The sequence below is a fragment of the Mytilus trossulus genome, chromosome 4 (assembly GCF_036588685.1).
Source record: "Mytilus trossulus isolate FHL-02 chromosome 4, PNRI_Mtr1.1.1.hap1, whole genome shotgun sequence".
NCBI classification, from domain to species: Eukaryota; Metazoa; Mollusca; class Bivalvia; order Mytilida; family Mytilidae; genus Mytilus; species Mytilus trossulus.
The window spans coordinates 46866692-46889775 of NC_086376.1; the positions used below are offsets into that span (position 1 = coordinate 46866692).

Genomic DNA, 23084 nt, shown 5'->3' on the forward strand with positions numbered 1-23084 from the left:
ACTTGCATAAATACTCGATATCTCTCGGGAGTTTCTCTTTCGATGGATAACGGCCGTGTGTTCCGATAGAAATACAAACCGGAACTCTCAAACGTAAATAAAACTTCAAGAAATGAAGATCATAATAAAGATCAATAAAGTTACGAAATGTAAAATAGTCGTATAAGTAAAATATGCACCCAATTTTTTTAGACTGATGACGATTGAACCGGCCAAATAATTGCTTGAACCGGTCAATTTGGCCGGCGGCCGGTTCTTATGGAAAACCCTGCCTGAGGTTATATATATTTGATTAGGTATAAAACAGAAATTAAAGAAATTACGACATCCCTTCTTATATTTGACTGGTTTGATGGAAGATTCAAAATAATATATAAATGCAGATGCTTTTATTGCAGTTGTTTAAATTACAACAACAAAAAGACCAAAAATGTAAAAATCGACTTGTGAACTGAACTCTATTAATGGTGTTGTGAAATTAATATCATGAGTTCAATATTGGTTCTTGAAACTTTGTGTGATTGCATATTAAATGAGAAGGTTTTTATCTTAATTTGGAGAGGAAAATTGCTACTCATTCTGATCTATATTTAAACGTTTCAATGAATGTTTTCTACGTCACTCGTGATATGTGAATGTCGTTAAGATATAAAGACTTCTATCTGCCTATGACGATAAAAAAAACTTGAACGTCTGATGATAAATGGATTATATAAATATTATATATAAGAAGTATTTATTTATCATTATTTCAGTTTTTCTGTCTGACAGCATAATATTTATTCATTAAAAACAAATTGCGGACAATGTGTCTTGTCAAATATATTGAAAACATATCTTTACTTACTTCTTTCATATGCATCATATGAGATCAAATTGTAGAAATAAAATGCAAATTGAACAGTATATTTGGAATCGGTTACATTATTTCAGTTATTGTCTGAAATTTTTTAAATCGCTTTAAACGACATTTTATTTTTTTAAAACATCCTTAATGATATTTAACTTACATAACTCAGTTTCCAGTTGCTAAATTAATTATTTTTTTAAATAAAAAAAAAGGTTTATCAAACTTGGAACGTCTACTCTTTGAATCATCTTACCTCTCATACCCGCATCATGCCGGTCGATATGTAAAGCCCAGATACATTCTATCCATTTGACATCATGGTCTTTAAATGTTTTCCTTTCTCTTGCCCAGTTGTTCCATCCTTGCGTTGTTCTTTCTTAGAACATGGCCAATCCATCTCCAATGATATATGACATAATCACTAAATTCATTTGTTTTATCTCTGAATTGAAGGTTTTCATTTGATATGGTGCTGGGCCATCTATTCTCAGAATTTGTTTCAGACATTTACTTGTTTAATCTAAAAAAAAATTATTTTGTCTAGTTCCATTGTTTGCCAGGTTTCACATTTCACACAGTAGTTCCGATATAACCAAACTGTTCAATAAAAGGGGGACGAAAGATACCAGAGGGAGAGTCAAACTCACAAATAGAAAATAAACTGACAACGCCATCGCTAAAAATAAAAAGACAAACATAGAACACTTAGGACTAAATTGACCTTTGTTTTGAATAGCACCGCTGATCTAATATTTTTTTATTGCCTACTGAACTGGCCATTGGTTTTCCTGAACCTGTTTTATATATCATTGACACCCCCACCTTTTATTCTTACTTTTCTACTTAGGAAAGGGAAGGTATTTTTGTTTAATTTCCCCGTGTTGTCATTAGTGATGTTCATTCGCATCAGGTTTGCCTTGGACGTATATATCTCCAACCCAATCTTGAAGTTTGCTTGTTTTCAGTTTTATATGTTGGACTTTTGGAAGGTAGTAGTGCAAGGTCATCTGCAAAATCAAGGTCCCAAAATATGGTGGTACATGTCCATCTTTATAATCCTGTTTCTTTTTCGTTTTTTGTTTCATGACACGGTCAATGTATAACAGAAAAAAGCCAGACATTTCACAACCTTCATTTTTCCAGATTTTAACTTTGATGGGCTAGTTTGTAATTATGTATCTATGATGAGTTTATTTACAACCACTGACTGGGTCGATGGGTTTTTTCACGAGGGTATCACCAGCCAAGTAGTCAACTTCTGTGTTAACATGATAAATCATTGATATTGTCATAATTATAAATGAACTGTTTACAAAAAACTAAGGCGTTTCTGTTTTAGGTATATATGATCTTTGCTGTATTTGACAAAACTTGTAGGAACTTTATTTGGCCTTTTCAACTTTTTTTTTTATTTGGGTATCACTGATAAGTATATAGTAGACAAAACACACGGTGATAATGAGCGTCATACTAAACTCCAAATTGTACACAAGAAACTAAAATTGAAAACAATACAAGACTTACAAAGGCCAGAGGCTCCTGACTTGCGACAGGCGCAAAAATTAGTTTATTTGCAACCACTGGATAGACATGAATTATGATTGATGGTAATAACTATAAATTAACTGTTTACAAAACTTTATATTTTGTTTTAAATACTAAGGCTCTTCTATCTCCGGAATAGATTACTTTAGTTGTATTTAAAAAAAAACTTTAAGAAACTCTTGGCTCTCAATGCTCTTCATCTTAATACTCTATTTGGCCTTTTTAACTTTTTTTTATTCGAGTGTCACTGATAGGTCAATTGTAGACGAAACGCACGTCTGACGCAAATAAAAACTTTCAATCCTGGTATCTGTTATGATTTTACTTAATATCGCTCATAAGCTTTCCTTGTGGATAGAATCAAGTCTATAGACGCTTTACTCAAATTTTCGACTACTTTTACAATTTGATAAGTCAAATAATCATGACTTTCATGATCCTCCTTGACTTAGTTGATCATGGAAAACTAAATACACGTTTTCTTCTTTGAACAAATAGTCAAATAACTGATTCTTGAAATACTAGTGAATTTCCTAATCATCAGTTTGAAATATGCAATAATTATGATTTAAAGACAAAACAATTGTAGTTGTTACGATACCGGTTTTGTCAGCAATATTTTACATAGTACTTTTGATCGTCGAAAAAAGAACAATGAAAAATTATTCAACACAATTAATTCGACAAACCGAAATTCAATATGAAAATATTTATAGAAATGTGATATTACCGAAGTCATAAAAGAATCAGCGGGAAAACAATTTGCTTTAATATGAGACAAAGAGAAAAACAACACAATCTCCCAACATCCAATTAAAAATAAGATACATTATCCAAGAACAACAAATGGATTTTGCTCTCTGTCGGAAATGGCATTAAAATGAACACTTCATCAGACACTACAACGATAAGTGGATTTTCCTGATATTTCAGAACGACAAGCAAGTTTCTACCAGTAACACACACCTGTGTCTGAACTATCTGTCATTCATTATCCGTGTTGACCGTATAGTTAAATATCAGTTTGGTTGACTAAAAACAGTTATTAACTTGCAGTAGATTCAACAGATTAAGTACTTATTGACAGTAAACCACTTCATTTTACATAACAGTAGAGGGGGTTTCTGTTAAGAAGTTTAGTTAATTTTTAGACACGTGTGGAAATAATATATTGATACAATTTAAAAGTAGCATTCTTTAAAGATGTTCTGTTTGAAACCGTGCACAGATTGTAATTTTAAAATTTCAGTCCAGTTCTCTGCATTTAGGTGTCAGCCCAGTTCCATACATTTGGGTTTCAGCTCAGTTTCATACATTTAGGTTAAAGTCCAGTTCCATACATTGGGGTTTCAGCTCAGTTCCACACATTAAGGTTTCAGTCCAATTCATACATTTGGGTTTCAGCTCAGTTCCATACATTTAGGTTTCAGCCCAGTTCCATTCATTTAGGTTCCAGGCCAGTTCCATACATTGGGGTTTCAGCTCAGTTCTATACATTAAGTTTCAGTCTAGTTCCATACAAAGGGGTTTCAGCTCAGTTTCATACATTAAGGTTTCAGTCCAGATCATGATACACTTAGGTTCAGCCTAGTTCCAAACATTTGGTTTAAAACAGACTGAAAGGGTTGTGTTAAACAGTTTTTAATTCACATGTTAAAGGATCGGGTTAGGTTGTTAGGTGTTGAAATTCATTTATGAAGTATATGTTTTTTGTCTGAAATTAGTTGTATAGCGTAAACTGATTGACTTTAGACATTTTACATTGCTCTTCAAATCCCAAGAAACTGGTACGACACTATGATAATGATTTACTTCTATTAAAAAGCCCTCGCTGGGTTGCACGTTACAGTAGTATTATTATAATGGAGTGTGTTCATTCAAAAGGGTGAAGTTCAATCGTTCATCTTTATATCAGTGTTCCATATGTAGACGCTTCGTACTTTCACCAATGTAATTTGTTGTTTTATATGTCAGTTGTGTATCGTTATTATTATTTGGTTTCTGATGTTCACAAACCTTAATTCACTTTTAGAACCATAGTTATTATTGCAAGCTTTTTGTTATTATTTTCAAAATTTGTTCTTCCGTTTGCCGGCCTCTCCGATCCGTTCGGATCTGTTGTGAATGTATACTACAGCGGTCAGGCAATAATAGGACATTCCAGATCATTGAGGATAGGAATCCTACTAATTTAATGTTCGTGTCTTAGCGATTTCTGATTCCAAACGGGAGCAATATTCGGCACTGTGTGAACGCAGCATTATGATTATGTAGTTATGACTTCATTTTTCACGTTTTCTAAGAAGTTGATGTTTCTTGATAATTTTTCAAAAGAATTAGGTTGTTGTCTTGCATATAATAGGGTCATATTATGAAAAGAATTGTTTTATTGAAAATACGACACAAGAAAAATAACAAAGAATATTATAGAGATAAGAATTATAAACAGGAGAGATTGGACTTGATTTTCATATGATGAAAACATAATCTTTCAATCAGTTTAATTGAGTTCTTGATTGGGCATGTCAGTAACCGCTAGTAGTTCTTTGTTAATGTATGTATCATTGTCATTTTGCCTATTTTCTTTTATTTTGTGTTGTTTTCTTTGCCTTTTTGGGGTCTTTTTTAGCTGTTTTAAGGGGAGATGAGCCTCTCAAAATTGGGGATAGAGGAGGAAAACATATTTTTTTGTTTGTATGTATACATATATAAATGCAGGTGCATAGGAGGCGAGAAAGAGGACCATGTAATCGCAATACACACCTGCACAGTTGAGGAGCAAAACTATAAGATAGCAAAGAGGACATTAACTTATCATTACCATTGGGGGTTCACACATATACTTGTATATATTTACTTTATGTTATAGTCTTTCGCAAGACAGGAAATAACTACTATTTATTAGGAATATATCTGTTATTTTTATGGCCGTCTGCCCAACAAGTAATTGACTTAATGAATATGCATTAGCGCTGTACAGTTAGATAAGTGTTTATCAAATAAACAGTTGATATATACCCTATACCAGTAGTAAATTAATAAGAGTCACATGTGTTTAGTTTTCTTTATTACAACCTAGATTCATATTGGAGATTAAGTGACCGTCAATGGATATGGGGCGTTTTAAAACAGAGACATGTTAGCGATTTAAAAAAAGAGCAAAGTCCGTATCAGCAGCAGTTAAATTCTACGTCCAACAAAATAAGGTGTTCTTTAAACTGTCCATATATTATTTCATATAGTAAAATTGGAAATATTATTAGTTCATCATGTTAATTGGTAAGATATCGTCTAAATACAAATTAATACAGATTAAATAGAAAATAAACCCGTTTCATCTCGAGACCTTTCATAGCTTACTTTATGTTTTGGGCTTTGCTCATGTGTGAAGGGCGTACTGTAACATATTGAAAAACAGTTGTTAAATTCAGTTCTACGTCATTTTGGTATCTGAGAGTTGTCTGATTGGCAATCACACTCTAACTCCCTTTTTATATAAAGATTTTTTTCCCAGATATGATCACTCTTTCACAATCATTATAAAGAATACATAAGCTATTTATGCTTAATTGTTCAAGAAAGACATGCTTTTGAGAATTGGGAGACTACAGAATACCAAAATGTATAATATCACTAATAGAAACATACGACATAATTTATTCAAAATATAATCACTTATAGTGATATCATGTAATATGTCCAGAAAGTGTTTTTTTTTAAATTAAGGTACTTGCAAGTGCATACCGAGTTCCTATTCAAGTCAACAAAGCGGTAATACTTTATTTCTTATTTTTAAGACAAATATCAAGGAGCTTGTGCTTTTATCTTAATTTACATTGATTGTAACTGTCAAAACAAATGTAATTAAAAGAACAAACAACTATATAACGGAACAGCAACCAACATCACAAACAAGTAATCAAGTTTGCTTTTGACTGATTTCTGTTTGTTTCAGGTGCAACACATGCTGATGATTACAAACGTTTAGAAACTGGTTAATTTTCTTATATATGCATAAATGCTTTAAATCGAAGCTTTTATAGTTTTACTTTAAGTACGAAACACAAGAATATTTTTTTTTAATGTACACCGACAGTATTTTCAACAGTTTATTGGTTTGGTTTAATAACAGTGATTTCCTTTAAAGGGAACAGTAGTTTCATACAACTATTTACAGTTAAATGTAATGTTCTTCACATGGAACTTACTAAAACTCTCAAAGCGTTACTCTCCTTAGTTAAGAGATTTCCACGTTATAGAATCATTTATTTTCCTCTGATCAATGAGTTTTACTCATAAATATAAGTTCAATAAAAAAAAAAGCTATAATTGATAGATAATAAAAAGCTTTCAATTTGATATATAACATATTAATTAATTTCTGGCAGGATTGTTTCTTTCAATTCATTTTAAATAGCATGCACTATTAATTGCTACATTAGTACATTTATTTCTAAGGAAACTACTTTTAAGTTGCGGCTAATGCTATTCCGATCGATTTATATTTTCCATAAGAGTAAAATGTAAAGCACAACCAACTTATAACAACTGCAACAATGAACCACTTCAAATATCAAAATAACAGTTGATATGATGGCTTTGTTTCTTAAATCAATGTCAGTTATTTAATTATAAAATGTCAGAATATTAAGCAATATTGTGAAAATTTGTCATTCTAATTGTGTCTGTATTTCATATAAAATAAGGAGATGTGGAATAACTGCAAATGAGCAAACTAGCCAACAATGTCAAAAAATAATGCGCAATTTAGATTTATATAGGCCATCATAAAAAACCCATACTGTTAACAGCTTTAGAAAACACGAACATAAAAAAATGAAAAACAGTTAACACGAAAAACCTACTGCCGTAAAGATGACAAAAACTACAAACGAATATGACAAACAACAACGTTACCTATCACAACCACCAACATTACATGTACATGCTCCTGACCACGCCTACTATAGATATAATCAAATGTGGTATGACTGCCAATGAAACAAGCTAAAAGGAAAAACAATACTAGTGTAAAACCTTCAAACGGGAAAACCATTGGTCTAATCTATATAAGAAACAAGAAACGAGAAACACTTATAAACCACATCAACAAACGACAACTACTGAACATCAGATTACTGACTTAGGACAGATAAAAACAATCGCGGCGGGTTTACACGTTTTGATGGTACGGTCTACCAAACCTTTACCCTTATCGCAAACAAAAGTGTATCATCACAACACAGAAGGACACACTATGAAAAAACAAATCGAAACCTCATATTAAAGTCATAAGAAACCTCAAATCAAAAAAAATAATGCATATGTTTATTTATAACTGAATGGATAGTTTTTATTATAAAACTTATGTACATATACTTTTTTCTGGAAACAATTCTTTAATTTATTCATATTTAGAAGAAGTTTACTTTATTTTAATTGCTTCCTTCCAGGAAGCAATTTCCCCGACAAATTTTCCGTGTGCAAAGTGACCTCAGTGTGACCCATCTCGTAAAAATCCGGGTATCACAATACGCATGGATAGGCTTAAAACAAACTATTATCTGAATTTACATGTTAAACACGTGCTTTTTTTCATGCTTTTTTGTTGATTTTTTGTCGATTGTTGACAAGCAGGTGACAATCGTTAAACTTCGGCTTCAAAACACGAAATTTAATTACCTGCCATATTTTCACAACAACACTGTCCAATTGAAAAAAAGATTTGAGGATTAGACGAAATTTACACGAAAAAAATGATAAATTCGTGCACAGAAGACTAAGTTTATGATGTTTGTATGCATTGGTTCAAGAATTGAAAGAACATTATTTTTCACCGATCACTCGTTTCTTATGACTTTAAATATACACGGTCTCCACGTGGTGGCTTCAAACCAATTCTGTGGTTAACCCGGTATTATGTCAGAAATCGAATTTGAGACTATTATAACAGATTGTTCAAGATAATACATTAAAGGGTACATACATGAAAATGCGATAAACCATATTGTAACTCCCTCGAAAATACATTGTACACATTGACTTCGCCTCGATTGGCAACAATTTTCTAAAAAATCTTCTTTATCTTATTGTTATCTACATAGTTTTTTTTTTTACCTGATTGAAGTTTTAAAAAGTCTAAAAGATATATACACGTTGTTTTACCAACTTTAAATTCGAGTTACCTATTCTCAAAATGAGTGCCAAAAATTCTCCAAAATGATTCATTTACTATTACTGGAAAGTAAGTATGTTCGATGACTTCCTTTTCTCTTAAAGCACTGCCTCATTTAGTTAAAAAAAAAAAGCAGGAAAGGAATAGCTAAATCAATTCTAGCTGTCAGCGGGTAAGCCCTTAAGTAGTTTATTTAGTTTTGTAATCTTTGTTTTTTAATTGACTCTACGATTTATTTTAGAAAAACAAATATTCTAAAAAGAACATTTACGTGGTCAGCATTTTAAAAGTGACCTCAACCACACCGTCTATGGGAACCGGGATCATTGTAGCTTAAATTTAAGACTTTTGTAGGCTTTTACATATATCAGACAGATCTTTTTTGGCACTTGTTTGTTGCTTTCATTATCAAGTAATTTAGTCATTTACAGATAACCAATTTCAAACCTATAAACGAGGGAAACATTTTCACAACTAATCATTTCAGAAGTTAGTAATGTGATAAGTATGACATATATTATTCCCTCCTTGACAGATTACGATCTGTTAGAACGACCGATTTCTTACCGTGCCAATAAAACTCACTGACAGTGTCGTAAACCATATGTAAATAACTGTAATTTTCTAAAGACCTTCTTGTAATGGCAGCAGACAAAAACGAAAACAGAAATCTCAGAACTTGATTGACATTTATTTGCCAGCTAAATTACATTGTTCTACGCATCAAAGCTTTATGAAAACAACATAAAACAACACAAACGAGATGGACAATGATTATTTGTATTTGATGCGACATTCAGACTAAATAAAATCCCCGACAAAAAATGAATGAATTTCCTGGTGCTGCTAAAAATACAGCAATCTAAATGTTAAACAAACAAACATATCCGGACCAATTTCAATGCCTAAAGTATCTCATGAGCTACTAGAGCATTTCGAAATTACTTTGCCATCTTAAGGTAATCGTTGCATCTCAGCGTATTATTGCATAGGATTGATTTATCAACAGCATTAGTGTAAATATAAAACTATTAAATAAAAGGACTATTGGTGTAAACTGTGTTGGTTTTGTCGGACGTGGTTGTGCTTGTAGTGTTGGTGCAGATGCTGATGTCGGTACCGTACTTATTACTCGGTTTGTTGAAACCAGTCTATACTTAAGTTAAAAAACATCTTTGATTTTTAACACCATTACTTTGACTGTTAACATCTAGTAAAGAATGGTCTATACGTTACGAGAAAATTTAAAATTGCAAGTATTACGAAATTCGATTAATGAAGGCAAAAGTAGGATACCACTGTTTAAAAAATGATAAATAGATTGCAGAAAACCAAATCTAGGCTACGAACTAAAACCGGTGGTGACACGTCAACACGAAAACAACGGAACAATAGAAACACCGAATTTCAACAAAACCAATAAAACTCCAGTTAATATTGAAAAAAATTTACAAAATGTTAAAATCTACATGTGCTTACTAAACATATTTGCAGTTAAATTAACAGTACATATTTTGCAAAAGACGTATTGAGATCAAGTGAATTTCACAAGTTTGCCATATTTTAGGAGGTTCAATTAATAACTGAGAACGTTATAAACTATTCATATACCTTTATCTAGGCATTACACAAGTTAATGTTTTTTGTCTTACTATTTATGACGTTTTTACACTAAATCCATCGAATGTTGGAGTTGTGCTAATTGAAAATTTAGTCTTAAATGCATACCTATTTGTATAATTAATATTAATAAAAATTAATATAGTTAATATTGGCTTTGAACTAGCTGTCAGTAACTGCGTGTAATCTCAGATTTGTACTTCGTGGCTTTTTGTTGTTGGGATGTACATGCATCCGGTCTTGCCACTGAGTTTTTGTTAGGTGTATACTAGTCAACAAAAGAAACGATACACGACTTTGGAATAAAGAAGTTTTAAATATAAAACAAAATGAGATACACCATTTAAAAAGCTTGGATTTGCAATGTATGCACATATGATAATAAAAATCAAAACCTGTCGGAAAGTAACTAAATTCCGTGTAAACGATCATAGGGTGCAAATTACTTTTGCGGAAAGTTGGATAACAAAATTATTCTTAGTTCTAAATGATTTTTCAAATTTGTTGAAAAATATTCAATGTGCTTATAAAGTAATGTCCATGTTATAACTAATGGGTTGAAGTATTGTTTGGGTTTTTTTTGGTGTAAAAAAGTGTTTTTTGAAACCTCAAAAAAAAATTTAAAAAAAATGTTTTTCGCCTTAAATCAATGCTTTAGATATGAAAACATCACACTGTAAATTTGGAATCTTTCGAATTAGTTTTAAGATTGTTACCGTTTGCTGAATTTCACTTTACACATACTGTAAATCAACGATATCTTGCGGGGCCGAACTTTGCTTTACAAAAAAAATACGATGAAACTGTTTGATTTTTAAAAAAGAATTTATGGCAAACATTGTCTTTATCTTTAAATGAGAGGTTTGAACTTCTGTTTTTAAAAACGTAAAATTTGTAAAAAAAAATAATTTGACAATGACGTCATGAAAGCAAAAATTAACATTTTTCAAACGGATATATATAAAAATTTGTCATATAAACGGAAAACTTCATCTTTAATTTAAAAAAAAAGTTGTGTATCGTTTCTTTTGCTGACCAGTATATTTCTATTTGTATCCATTTGATTTTTACATCTTATTTTTATATATTGTTCTTACGTTGTACTGTTACACCACTGTTCCAGGTTATGACGAGGTTTGGGATGCCGGCAACATGTTTAACCCCACCAACATTATGTGCCTGTCAGGAGCTTGTAAATCAGTGACTGTCGTTTGTTTCTATGTTACATATTTGCTTTTCGTTCATTATTTGTTCATAAATAAGACCGTTATTTTTCTCGTTTGTATTGTTTTACATTTGTCATTACGGGGGCCTTTTATAGCTGACTATGTGGTATGGGCTTTGCTCATTGTTGAAGACAGAACGATGACCTTTAGTTGTTAATTTCTGTGTCATTTGGTTTCTTTTGAAAAATTGTCTCATTTGCAATTTGTCATTCACATACCTCATCTTCTATTTTATATATCTTATATAAACCGTACAGGCTTGACAGATATGAAACTACAACAAAAACATTAAAAAGTAAAAAAATCCGACTTCAGGTACAAACACATTATAATAAATAATGTATGTATCACAATTGTTTTTATAAAGGGATGTGACTTTTTTATAACTTTACGAAAAAATTAGAATTGTTTGATGATAAGTGAGCTGTATGCTAATTAAACTTAACGTTTAAATAAATATATTTTTTTCCAAAAGTCCCATATACAATTACCAGACGAGGAAATAATTTGAAAATACAAATATGATTCTTCAGATCAAAGGGAAAAAAAAATCATAACTTAGAAAAATAAATGATCGCCAGCCTGACATAGTTCATCTGACATTGACCTCATTTTCATGGTTCATTGGCCAATGTTTAGTTTTCTTGGTTAATGTCAAGTTAATGTGAGTTCTAATTAAGTTTTATATTTATGACCATCAACATAAGATAAATGATGAGTAAAGAAGGCGAGTGCACTCTTGTTGAATCTAAGTCTGATGCAAACCGTTTAATATATTTTTGTGATATAATGACATCACGTTTAACGTAATTTAAGATATAAATTTCTGCTTTTTCTTCAACAAGTCGGATCCCTCACTTCTTCAAATTGCGCTACTACGAGTACTAGTAAAATAATACTGTCAGAATCAGTAAGTGTTGTAATGTAATTGACTATTGTGTAAAGAAAATGAGGCAATGCCAGACTGATGAGACTGCTAAATAATAGCATTATTGTTTGACGGAAATTTTACATTTAGGTTCTGCAAAAGGAAATTACGAATTCACCAACATTCCATCTGACACCATTTTCGGAAAACGACATCTGTAATTAACCTTTACAAGCATAGCCAAATGCAATAAAAGTTCCAACTATGTTCTGGCTTCAGAATCTGCACAAACAGAAATATGGATTTATTTCGTCTTCAAGCTATTGTTCCACTATTTAACAGTCTATTATATTTACTAGTACACTTGGTATAATCAAAAACAAATTGTTCAAATAAGGCCTTTGCAAAAAGTAATAACTATTACTAATTAATAACTTTTGTAGTGTCAAACATTCATTGGAAGTACTTGATAAGTGCATGCTTATATTAGTAATTTTGAATCCGTTTGATTTTTCTATCTTATATACCACTTAGCATTATTCTTATTGAGAAACAAATTCCACACCTAATTAAATGGGCATTTAAAAAGTCAGACTGCGAATATAGATGTTCAAACTCTTTCAGTAATTTTTAAGCAACACAAATTTAAAATATTATGTCAAATAGACCTGCTTTGATACTAAAACTGCCCTGGAATTTTTACTTCCTAATAATTTTGTTCGCTTTAGAGATTCGGTATATTGTCAAATTATCTGAATTTCAATGAGGATTGAATGTTTACCACTTATTCTGGACCTGTGTCTGTATTGTTATTATGAGTTACAATTTATGACTAAGTTGAGCCAAGACCCATCAAAACAACGTTTGATACAACCATCTAATAACACTTTTAGATACCAGGATGATATATTGGCTCTCGATAATGACAAATTCAGTATGGTCATTAAAGAGATTTATCCTGCTGAACTGAACAATGAATACTGCCCTTTCCTTGATCTTGATTTACATATCTTTAACGGGAAGCTAAATAACAAAATGTATGGTAAAAGAGATGATTTTTATTGCTGATTGCTAATTATTCATTTTTATATAGTAGCGTTCCTCTGTCGTCATCTTATGGTGTTGATATATTGCAACTTGCTCGATTCGCTCATGTATCTGACAACGCATTTGATTTAAACGAAAGAAATCTCTGTTTTACTGCAAAAGTATTCACCAAGGTTTTCGATATTACAAACTAGTCAAAACATTTTCTAAATGTTTTCATCGATATAAGGACATCATTCAATCGTAAATATGAATCAACATGCAGACATCTTATACGTTCAGGTATTTCATATGCATTCTTTTATGGTAGTATTCTTTACAAAGCACAAAAAGGTCGACATTCAACTCTAAAGCTAACAAAAAATCTTAAACAGACTTATTAAATAGTATTGTCAGGTCACTAAAGATGTCATATGTTGGTATTAATAGGGTCTTTGCATATGAAATAAAACAATTTATTCTAAAACCAGTTGTTGGCATGATTCAAGAATTCAAGATTTATTGAAAACGCTCAGACACATACATGTGTGACATGAGGCCAAAGTATAATACGTAAACAATTGAATGACGAAATAAGCATGCAGTACTTTTTTAAAAACACATAGAAAAACATTTGTAAATATTTTAGAATAAACAAGCAATTTTTTTGATAAAAAATGAAAGTTGTTTGTAGACTTCCATATGACAAATAACCAATACTCCTTCCATTTTAATATATTGCGGATTAATAGTATACTATCTAGGTATGTATTGGTTTCTATATTAAACAATATAATCATGATGACAAACAAATAAAACATGAGATAAAAGTACATATTCTCTCTGGTCTAGGTATAGTTTGCCAACGGCCTGTCTCGATTGGAATACGTAAGTTCGATGTCCTTAATTTAGTTACCCAACCTCTATTCTGTTTAGAGTCCTTTTTAAATGTCCTATGAAATTGTCCACGAGATTAATCACTAAACCATGAGGTGATACACTGATCACTCATTATGCGATCGAAATATTTGTTATCACAAAAGCCAATTTGATTCATGAAAAATATCTTAGACCAGTGTTGTTAAATATTGATTCTACAGAAGCAATCCATTTGAAAACATAATGACCATGATTCTTCAATGATAGAGTTTACTGCTATTGTTTACAACTTTACACCAATACGAAATCATTCTACGGGGTAAAAATCTTCCACTATAATAGATGATGACTTTAAACCCCTAACGGGAAGGATTGTGTTTGATTTTCATATGATGGAGACACAATATTTCAATCACTTAAATTGAGGTCTGGATCTGGCATGCAAGTAACTGCTAGAAGTGTTTATTAATGTATGTATTATTAAAGTCATTTTGCTTATTTTTGGTTTGTTACCTTTTTTAACATCGGACTCGGATGTCTTTTAACCTGAATTTACCTTAAGTATATCTGTGTGTTTTTCTAAAAGGGCTAGAGTTACAGGGTGAAAATTGAGATCTCACAAAACATGGTCATCTCCGCTGCATTTTGCTCCTGTGCCCAATCAAGAGCCTTTGGCATTTGTTAGTCTTGTATGATTTTTAAGTTTTATTTCAATTTTTTGTTTTTGAGTTTAGTAAAGCCTCCATTATTACTAAACTAGTGCACATTTTGTGTTAACGCTAGCTGAAGTACGCCTTCGGGTGCGGGATTTGTTCGCTGTGTTGAAGATCCTTTGGTGGCCTTTGGTTGTCTTTTGGTCTCTCTTTGACATATTCACCACATTCATTCTCAATTTTATTAGTCTACCAAAAGATTACAATCAACCAAGAGATTTTTTATTTCACAAGATTATAGTGGTCATCAAAATTAGCAAAGCTAATCTTACCTCTAATAGCAATAAACTGACGATCTGATAACGACTGAAACCCTACCGTTTACTGTTATAAGGAATGATTTCAATGAAATCATTCCTTATAATAAATATGTGGAAAATAAACCGGACATGTTTACAAAAGATCTGATTGGGTTGATTAAGGATTCTTCACTGCCAATGAACAAGATGACATATTCTTCTACATATAATACGAAAAATCATTAATATTAATCGTGAATAGGTTGTTAATCGACCTTCAGGCTACTTCCCGTTTATTGTTTTGTCATGTGTTAATGAGCTAAATATTTATTTGAGATGGTGACTTCTTTAAAAGAATAATTCAAACAACACAGGAATATTGTTCTTTATCATATACTTGTATAATATATTACTAAAATTTTACAGTTCAATAACATTTGAAAATATCAAAAGGCTATGAAAGGATTACTAGGTTTATTTGGAATTTCAATAGCGGCCTGATAAAGGTACCTTTATTGACTGCTTCCGGTATGTTATCACATGCCTTTCCGTTAATTGCCGTGACGTGTATCACATGCAACTTCGTGCATTCCCGGAAATTTGTTTGTCAACAGATAAGACTTTTCCTAAAATGGTTGAGGAGCAAAAATGAATTAAGTTAAACTTGTTTTGAAAGACATAAATGTGTTGACAATATAAATGAAAAACATGATAATTGTGAAAAGATCAATAAATGCTTGTAATAGCATGCAATAAAAACAATTAAAGTTAAGATTGTTTTTATTTTGGTTGTCTGTAAATATTATCTGAAAATGCAAAGACAAACAAAATTAAATTTTAATAGTTCTTGTCTGTATTTCTTCTGCTGAAGTATATGATAAAAAGATAATTACATGTCATTTTTCATATCAGACCCTTTATCGGCCCTCGTTCATGATATGAGCCCTCGAGCCTGCAGCTCTTTGGCTGATATTATAACCTTGGGCCGATAAAGGGTCTGATATGAAAAATACCATGTAATAGTCTATACATATAATCATCACATTCATAAAAAAAGTTACATACTCGATATACCTGGTACTATATAATTCGAAGATTTGAAGATGAAGACAATAACTCGGCTCGAAACAGGAGTAATAGCTCGCTAAAACTCGCATTATACCTGCTTCTTTGCCTAGTACAAATACAGTTGACATTTAAAGACACTATACAGTTATTGTCCATATATATATAATAAATAAACGGTACCAATTTTCTTGCACCTATGCTCCACATTATGTACACCGTTTGAGTATTTGTGTTGTGTGTCAACTGTCTGTATGATATAAGTATCAACACGTATTTACACCTTCGCAAAACTGTTGTGTGTTATTGATCTACATGCTGTTGAACAGTACACATACTTCCATTTATTATTGTAACATAACAAGAGCTTCTAAGTGTATCAACTACAAACAAAAATGCCTCTAACTTATACTAGTGTTACTTATTACGTTTTACTGTTTCGATGTTGTTAAAGAGCTTGGTTAACTAGGTACCATGCACAGAGTAGGATATAATTTTACTTCTAAAGGGTTTACTAGTGTATATCACTTACTAAGTAAGAACAGTTTATGGTTGTCATCTCAATTTGTTTGACCATTTATTATTCATTTCACAAATGATTATGGATTTTCTTAAAAACAAAAATTTCGTAATCATTGGACATTTCCATTTGTTCGATCCATTTTAAAATTATCGGTCAGATATGTACTGACTGTTCCTATATTTGCAGATAATCTGCCAAAGATTTGAAACGTGAAATCCGAAAACTAAAAATTATCCGTTTGGAAACTCAAGATGTCATATTAAACATAGATTAGGAATCCGTCATAGATCTGGAACCCACCACAGATTTGAGTCCTACACAATATACCTTTGTATCGACCATTACTACCATGTACCTCACGAAAGTTTCCTCCTTAATTCTCAATTTCCAGTGATGTACTAAGTGTACCTGAATTAAAAAAAAAAGATCCGTACGTTAAACTTGAAATTAGCGAATTGATGTGTGTCAAACAATTCGCACACGTTCCAAAAAAATCAACCCACGTTTACAGCTGAGTTTGCTTAGCTGCATTCTGTGTTGGTAAAGGAAGATGGAGGGGACGTTCCGTAAGTTAGGCACACGGCTCTCATTTAAGTCAAGATTTTAAGAAGTAAGGTTACAAGAACATTCCTTTTTCTAACACACATTAGACCCATCCGATATATATCAATACTTTATCTTGTATGCAGTGTTCTTATAATGAATCGATAGAAGTAAAGCCATCTGTTTTCAACTCATTTTAATTTTTAAAAATCTAATATTATTGAGGTTATCTTGGCTGAAAAATATCTGTGAGCTGTAACTTACAAAGATTTTTTTCGTGCCAATTTAAGAGTCTATTGATGACAAAGCAAGTTTCTTCTTCTATAACTCGATATTTCAAACATTACGATAGAAACAGTCTAATTGAATTAAGTTTACACTTGGCGTTTGAAATTAAATTATTGGGATTAATTTAGTTGAACATGTTGTCTCTTGTGGTATAGCTGTAACTGATGAAGAATCATATTTATGAAAACCAAATTCTAATTTGAATAAATTAAACTAGAAATCAATACAATTTTTAATAAAGATTGTAATACGTCTTTAATATTGAATTCGAAAGTGTATACTCTATTTATAAATAAGGCTAAAGAAAAACTGAACAGTCAATTGGTTAGTTTTGGACCAATAATGTATTTGCTAATATAGAAAGGTCATTTTTCGTCGAGTTTAGATTTTTTTTGGATTAAATAAGATCACGTTATACAGTCTGACGAAAAACAGTTAAGACACATTCTGACAAATTTCTTACGTTGGGCATACAGACAAGTTTACATGTGGTGCTGTTAAACAAGTATTTTTCGTACTAAATCTTTCTTTATAGTTACATTCAGTTGATTAACAAATGATTTTATGAAGAATGTAAGATAAAATCAGTTTACTAAGCGTGTTTTCATGTAATTTGTTCTATTATTATACGAAGTACTCTTTTTAAAAGTCCTTGATCTAGATTTGTAAAAAGTAAAATCACAAAAATACTGAACTTAAAGGAAAATCAATTCGGAAAGTCCATAATCACATGGCAAAATCAAATAACAAAACATATGGTACAGGCATTTTCAAATGTAGAAAATGGTGGATTATAAACCTGGTTTTATAACGCTAACACTTTCAAATAATTTGTGTATTTTTCGTGTATTTTTTTTTTTTTTTCTTATTTATCTGATGAATTTTGTTCATATTTATCCATTGCATAAGGAATCTGTACAATGATAAATCGTTTGAACTCTAATCCGTGAAATTTTCTAACATGTTTAGCGTATGCCTTTTGTATAACAGTATATTTTTTAAAGCATTGGACATATACCAAGTGTTTTCAAATCGATTATATGTATATACATTTGTAACAATCAATATTTTCTTGAAGTAAATAAGTTAATTGGTTATTTTATTTCAATTTTTCAAATGCTTTATCTAATTTATCTAGTTTTCCGCTGTTTGTAAGGTAATTAGTAGTACTCATCTGTCATGTAATATTCTGCTCAAATAAATAGATATTCAGTCAATTTCCCAAAGGGAATCGCTAAATCTAACTATTAAAGCTGTTGTTTCAAGTAATTCGATGAATGAAGGTATCGAATTGATCAGTTCATACGTTTATTGCAGTTAATTCAATCTATATCTAATTAAAAGAAGTTACATTTTTTCACATAAATAAGGCCGTTAGTTTTCTCGTTTGTATTATTTTACATTGTCTTATCGGGGCCTTTTATAGCTGACTATACAGTATGGGCTTTGCTCATTGTTGACGGCCGTACGGTGACCGATAGTTGTCAATGTCTGTGTCATTTTGGTCTTTTGTGGATAGTTGTCTCATTGGCAATCATACCACATCTTTTTTTTATACAATGTTGAATATGTTCAAAGATGAGTTCAAATCTGTGTTTTGATCGAAATACTTTGCTGGAAATATAAGTATCTGCTGCAATTCAAAATAACAATTTGTAATTTCAAAAATTCAAATTTTTTGTTCTTATTTTACAAAATGGGTTTCGTTTATGATTTACATTTTCAAAATATACTATAATGGTAAACAAAAGTAAATGAACACAAAATGCAACTTGAAATGATCATAAAATACAACTTATATGAAAAATAATTTGCAAATATGGTTAAAAGAAACTAAAAGTGAGGAAATATCGTGTTATTGAACAATTTATTTTACGGGAAAAGATCACAAACCATGTTTGAGTTCTATTTCGAGTTCAGATTTGTTTGGATGAAAGTCCGATTTTTTAAATCACAAATATTCCAAATATAAAAAACAACATCCGCGTATTTGCCTTAAATTAATGGATCTTATATGAAAATAACACTTTGTAAGTATTAGACCATTTTAGCTATCATTTACCTTGCGACCGTAAGTCCAGTTTCATTATATATAAACAATAATAGTTTATTGATTTGCCATATCAACGATATAAGGGGAGGCTTAGAAACAACGTGGAAATTTGAGGCTCTGTCGATCTTTTCTCCCGTTTCGACCCGAATACTTATATCGTTGATATTTACACTACTGGATCGATGCCACTGCTGGTGGACGTTTTGTCCCCTAGGGTATCTACAGCCCAGTAGTTAGCACTTCAGTGTTGACATGAATATCAATTATATGGTAATTTTTATAAATATCCTGTTTACAAAACTTTGAATTTTTCAAAAAAAAAAGGATTTTATTATCCAAGGAATAGATTACCTGAGCCGTATTTGGCACAGCGTTTTGGAATTTTGGGTCCTTAATACTCTTCAACTTTGTACTTGTTTGGCTTCATAACTTTTTTGATCTGAGCGTAACTGATAAGTCTTATGAAGAAGAAACACTCCTCTGGTGTATCAAATTATAATCCAGGTACCTTTGATACAAGAGGGGGACGAAAGATACCAAAGGGACAGTCAAACTCATAAATATAAAACAAACTGACAACGCCATGGCTAAAAATAAAAAAGACAAACAGACAACATAGTACACATGACACAACATAGAAAACTAAAGAAATAGAAACACGAACCCCTAAAATAACTAGGGGTGATCTCAGGTGCTCCGAAATCATTTGATTAAAATATTAGGGAAAACAAACTTTTTACAAAGGCCTCGCATCTGGCTGAGAAATAAACAACACAAAGGAATTACCTGTTGAAACCAATCGATGGCGAATGAATTCGTTTGAGTATGTACTCAAATATCAACAATAAGCAAAGCACATAATGATTTATAGGTAATAAACAAAAAAATTAACAATTGAAATATGTTTTTTTCTACAATGGTAAAAGAAAAAAGTTTGAGTCGTTCCTCGTTTTGTTGTTTACATTGAAAACACGTACAGGTTTAAAAGTTTGCCATGCATATTAAATATAGCTCCAGCTCTTCTATTTAAATATTCGTGAGAAAAATTGATATCGGGTCAGTGACTGTATATGACATAGAAAATATACAGTAAACGCATTGAGACTGATCAAATAGAACGAGTGCAGTATAAATGGAAAATGCAGAGCCTTTTATCGTTTCTTTATTTGACTAGTATACTATTTGTTTAAAGAAATAATTAAATTTCAGATTCTATTTGTCCTAGATTAACAACTGCATCAGTTCCCTTGCATACTAAGAAATCGTTGCTTACTTGCAGACTTTAATATGTCAAAACTGTTCTTAAAGCTTTAATTTTGCCCTATTGCTATGTTTGGACTTACAACTGGCACATTCACTAATATAGACGGAAATGTTTCAATTGTCCGATACTATTTTGTTTTCGAATGTGACATCCCTGAATATGAACATGTATGAATAACACGACGGATAAAACATGTAGAACAGGATCTACACAATAATGTAACCCTAGGTTTTTTTCTCTTCTTTTTTCTATAAATGCTTTTAAAACCACAATAATATCACATGTGTTTCAACTGGAACCGTTTGGAATTAAAGTATGTAGGTACACATGAGCCAGTAGCTCTGATATATGAATACATGATCAGGTGTATTGTTCCCATAATGTACACACTAGTGGTTATTTTTAAACTGCTGTAAAAATCTGTTTATTCTATTGCTTAGAAGATTAAAATTCGCTTTTGACATTATTTCAGTTAATGTTTTGTATTAAAAACAGTAACTTAATGTTGCATCATATATTGCTTTAAGTCTTAATCATTTCACTAACATTTAAATTGTTTTAGGCTTCAACTTTATCTAATCATAAATCTGTCAATTAAGAACACTGATATGAATCCTTCCTGTCACAAAAGCAGTTGAACCAAGTGTATTTGACATGTTCATTATTTTGTATTCTAGGTTGATAACTATTTAAGAGGCATAATTTACAGTTTTCTGCACAGTATAGTTAAGGGCCACTTTTGCATAATTTTTTTATCTCGACAAATTGATTTCATAGTGTTGAGGCTTTTCATCTGAGTGAAATTACACTATCGAAAAATACATATTAAGCCCCCTTTTATGTCTAATAAAACACAGGACAATACATATCCATAATAACTGTAGAGGACTTTCCGTTTTAAATTTTCCTTGTTGTTTGGTGTATTTCATTCATTTCTTTTGTTGTTGTCCATATTGATGGGTTGCACTTCTGTAAATATAGAAAATGCAATTTCCATTACAGCTAAAACTGTACCACTTTTATAGTGCAGTTTTGTAAAAAATATATCGTAGAATGAAAAGCTCATATGCACTACTATTCAAACGTGAATACAGAGGGCTGTGTAGCATACTTTTAACATTTATAACCCCCGAAATTGTAAGATATAACACTTATACTATAAATCTGTACTTCCCCTCCCTTCACGTTGGGCCTTTCTAAGAATTCAACTTCTATGATATTGATCCTTGTAGTTATGAGAAGGCAAAACACACCACTTTTGAGTTCATCCGTCACCGGAAAAATCTTGTCAATTATACGCGCCTTTATGACGTCATTTACCAGATAGAGGGTGTCGCCTGTATCCCTGCACTATCAACGTTCATCAAGCGTCGTAGTGATCGTCATTGTGCAGGATACACTAGAAATAATGGTTGTTCTGTAGGTACTTAATGACAATTCCCTAATGACAGCAATGCTGATTGTCAATTTTGAGAATTCAATTTGCCGAATAATTCGTACAATATAGAATTATAGTTTTCCAACTACTCGCTCAACATTGGAACTGAAGTGACGACGCCTCTAAACGCACAAATGACGTTCATTAAAACCAGAGTTTTTGACGGAAATGCATCGAACTCGAAAGTTGTCTATTATTTTGCTGCTTCCATCTCAGTATACGATGTTCCGCCTCTAAATCTTGTTTAGATAGTGAATACAGTTTTCTACAATAATTATAAATGACTTTCCGCTTTGAATTTCCCTTGGTGTTTGGTATTCTTTGTATTTTACTTTTTATTGTTCTCACTATTTCTAAGATATGGATACTTGTATTTCAGAGAGTGTAAAATTCTTTTGAAACCTCCATCGTAATGTCCCGCAACTTAATCATGCTGCAATCAAGGTAACACAGTTTTCTGATTTGATGATAGACCATTGATGTTGTCTCTCATTGGTCATGCTTCATTTATGTTGAAGCATCCATTGTTTTCTGTATTTGACTGTATTTGGCACAACTTTTTGGAATTTTGGGTCATCAATGCTCTTCAACTTTGTACTCGTTTGGCTTTATAACTTTTTTGATGTGAGCGTCACTGGTGAGTCTTATGAAGAAGAAACGCGCGTCTGATATATTAAATTATAATCCTGGTACATAATTCTGTCCATGTTATAATAAATTTGCGTTCAAAACACTAGAAAATTAATATCCATTTCCGAATAACAAGCGA

At 31.5% G+C, this 23084-nt stretch overlaps 1 protein-coding gene across 1 annotated transcript in view; it reads left to right on the forward strand.

Annotated features, from left to right (window-relative positions):
• Nucleotides 1–23084, forward strand: part of LOC134713982 (alpha-2A adrenergic receptor-like) — a 41828-nt gene that overhangs the window by 15416 nt on the left and 3328 nt on the right. The gene's annotated exons all lie outside the window — the stretch shown is intronic.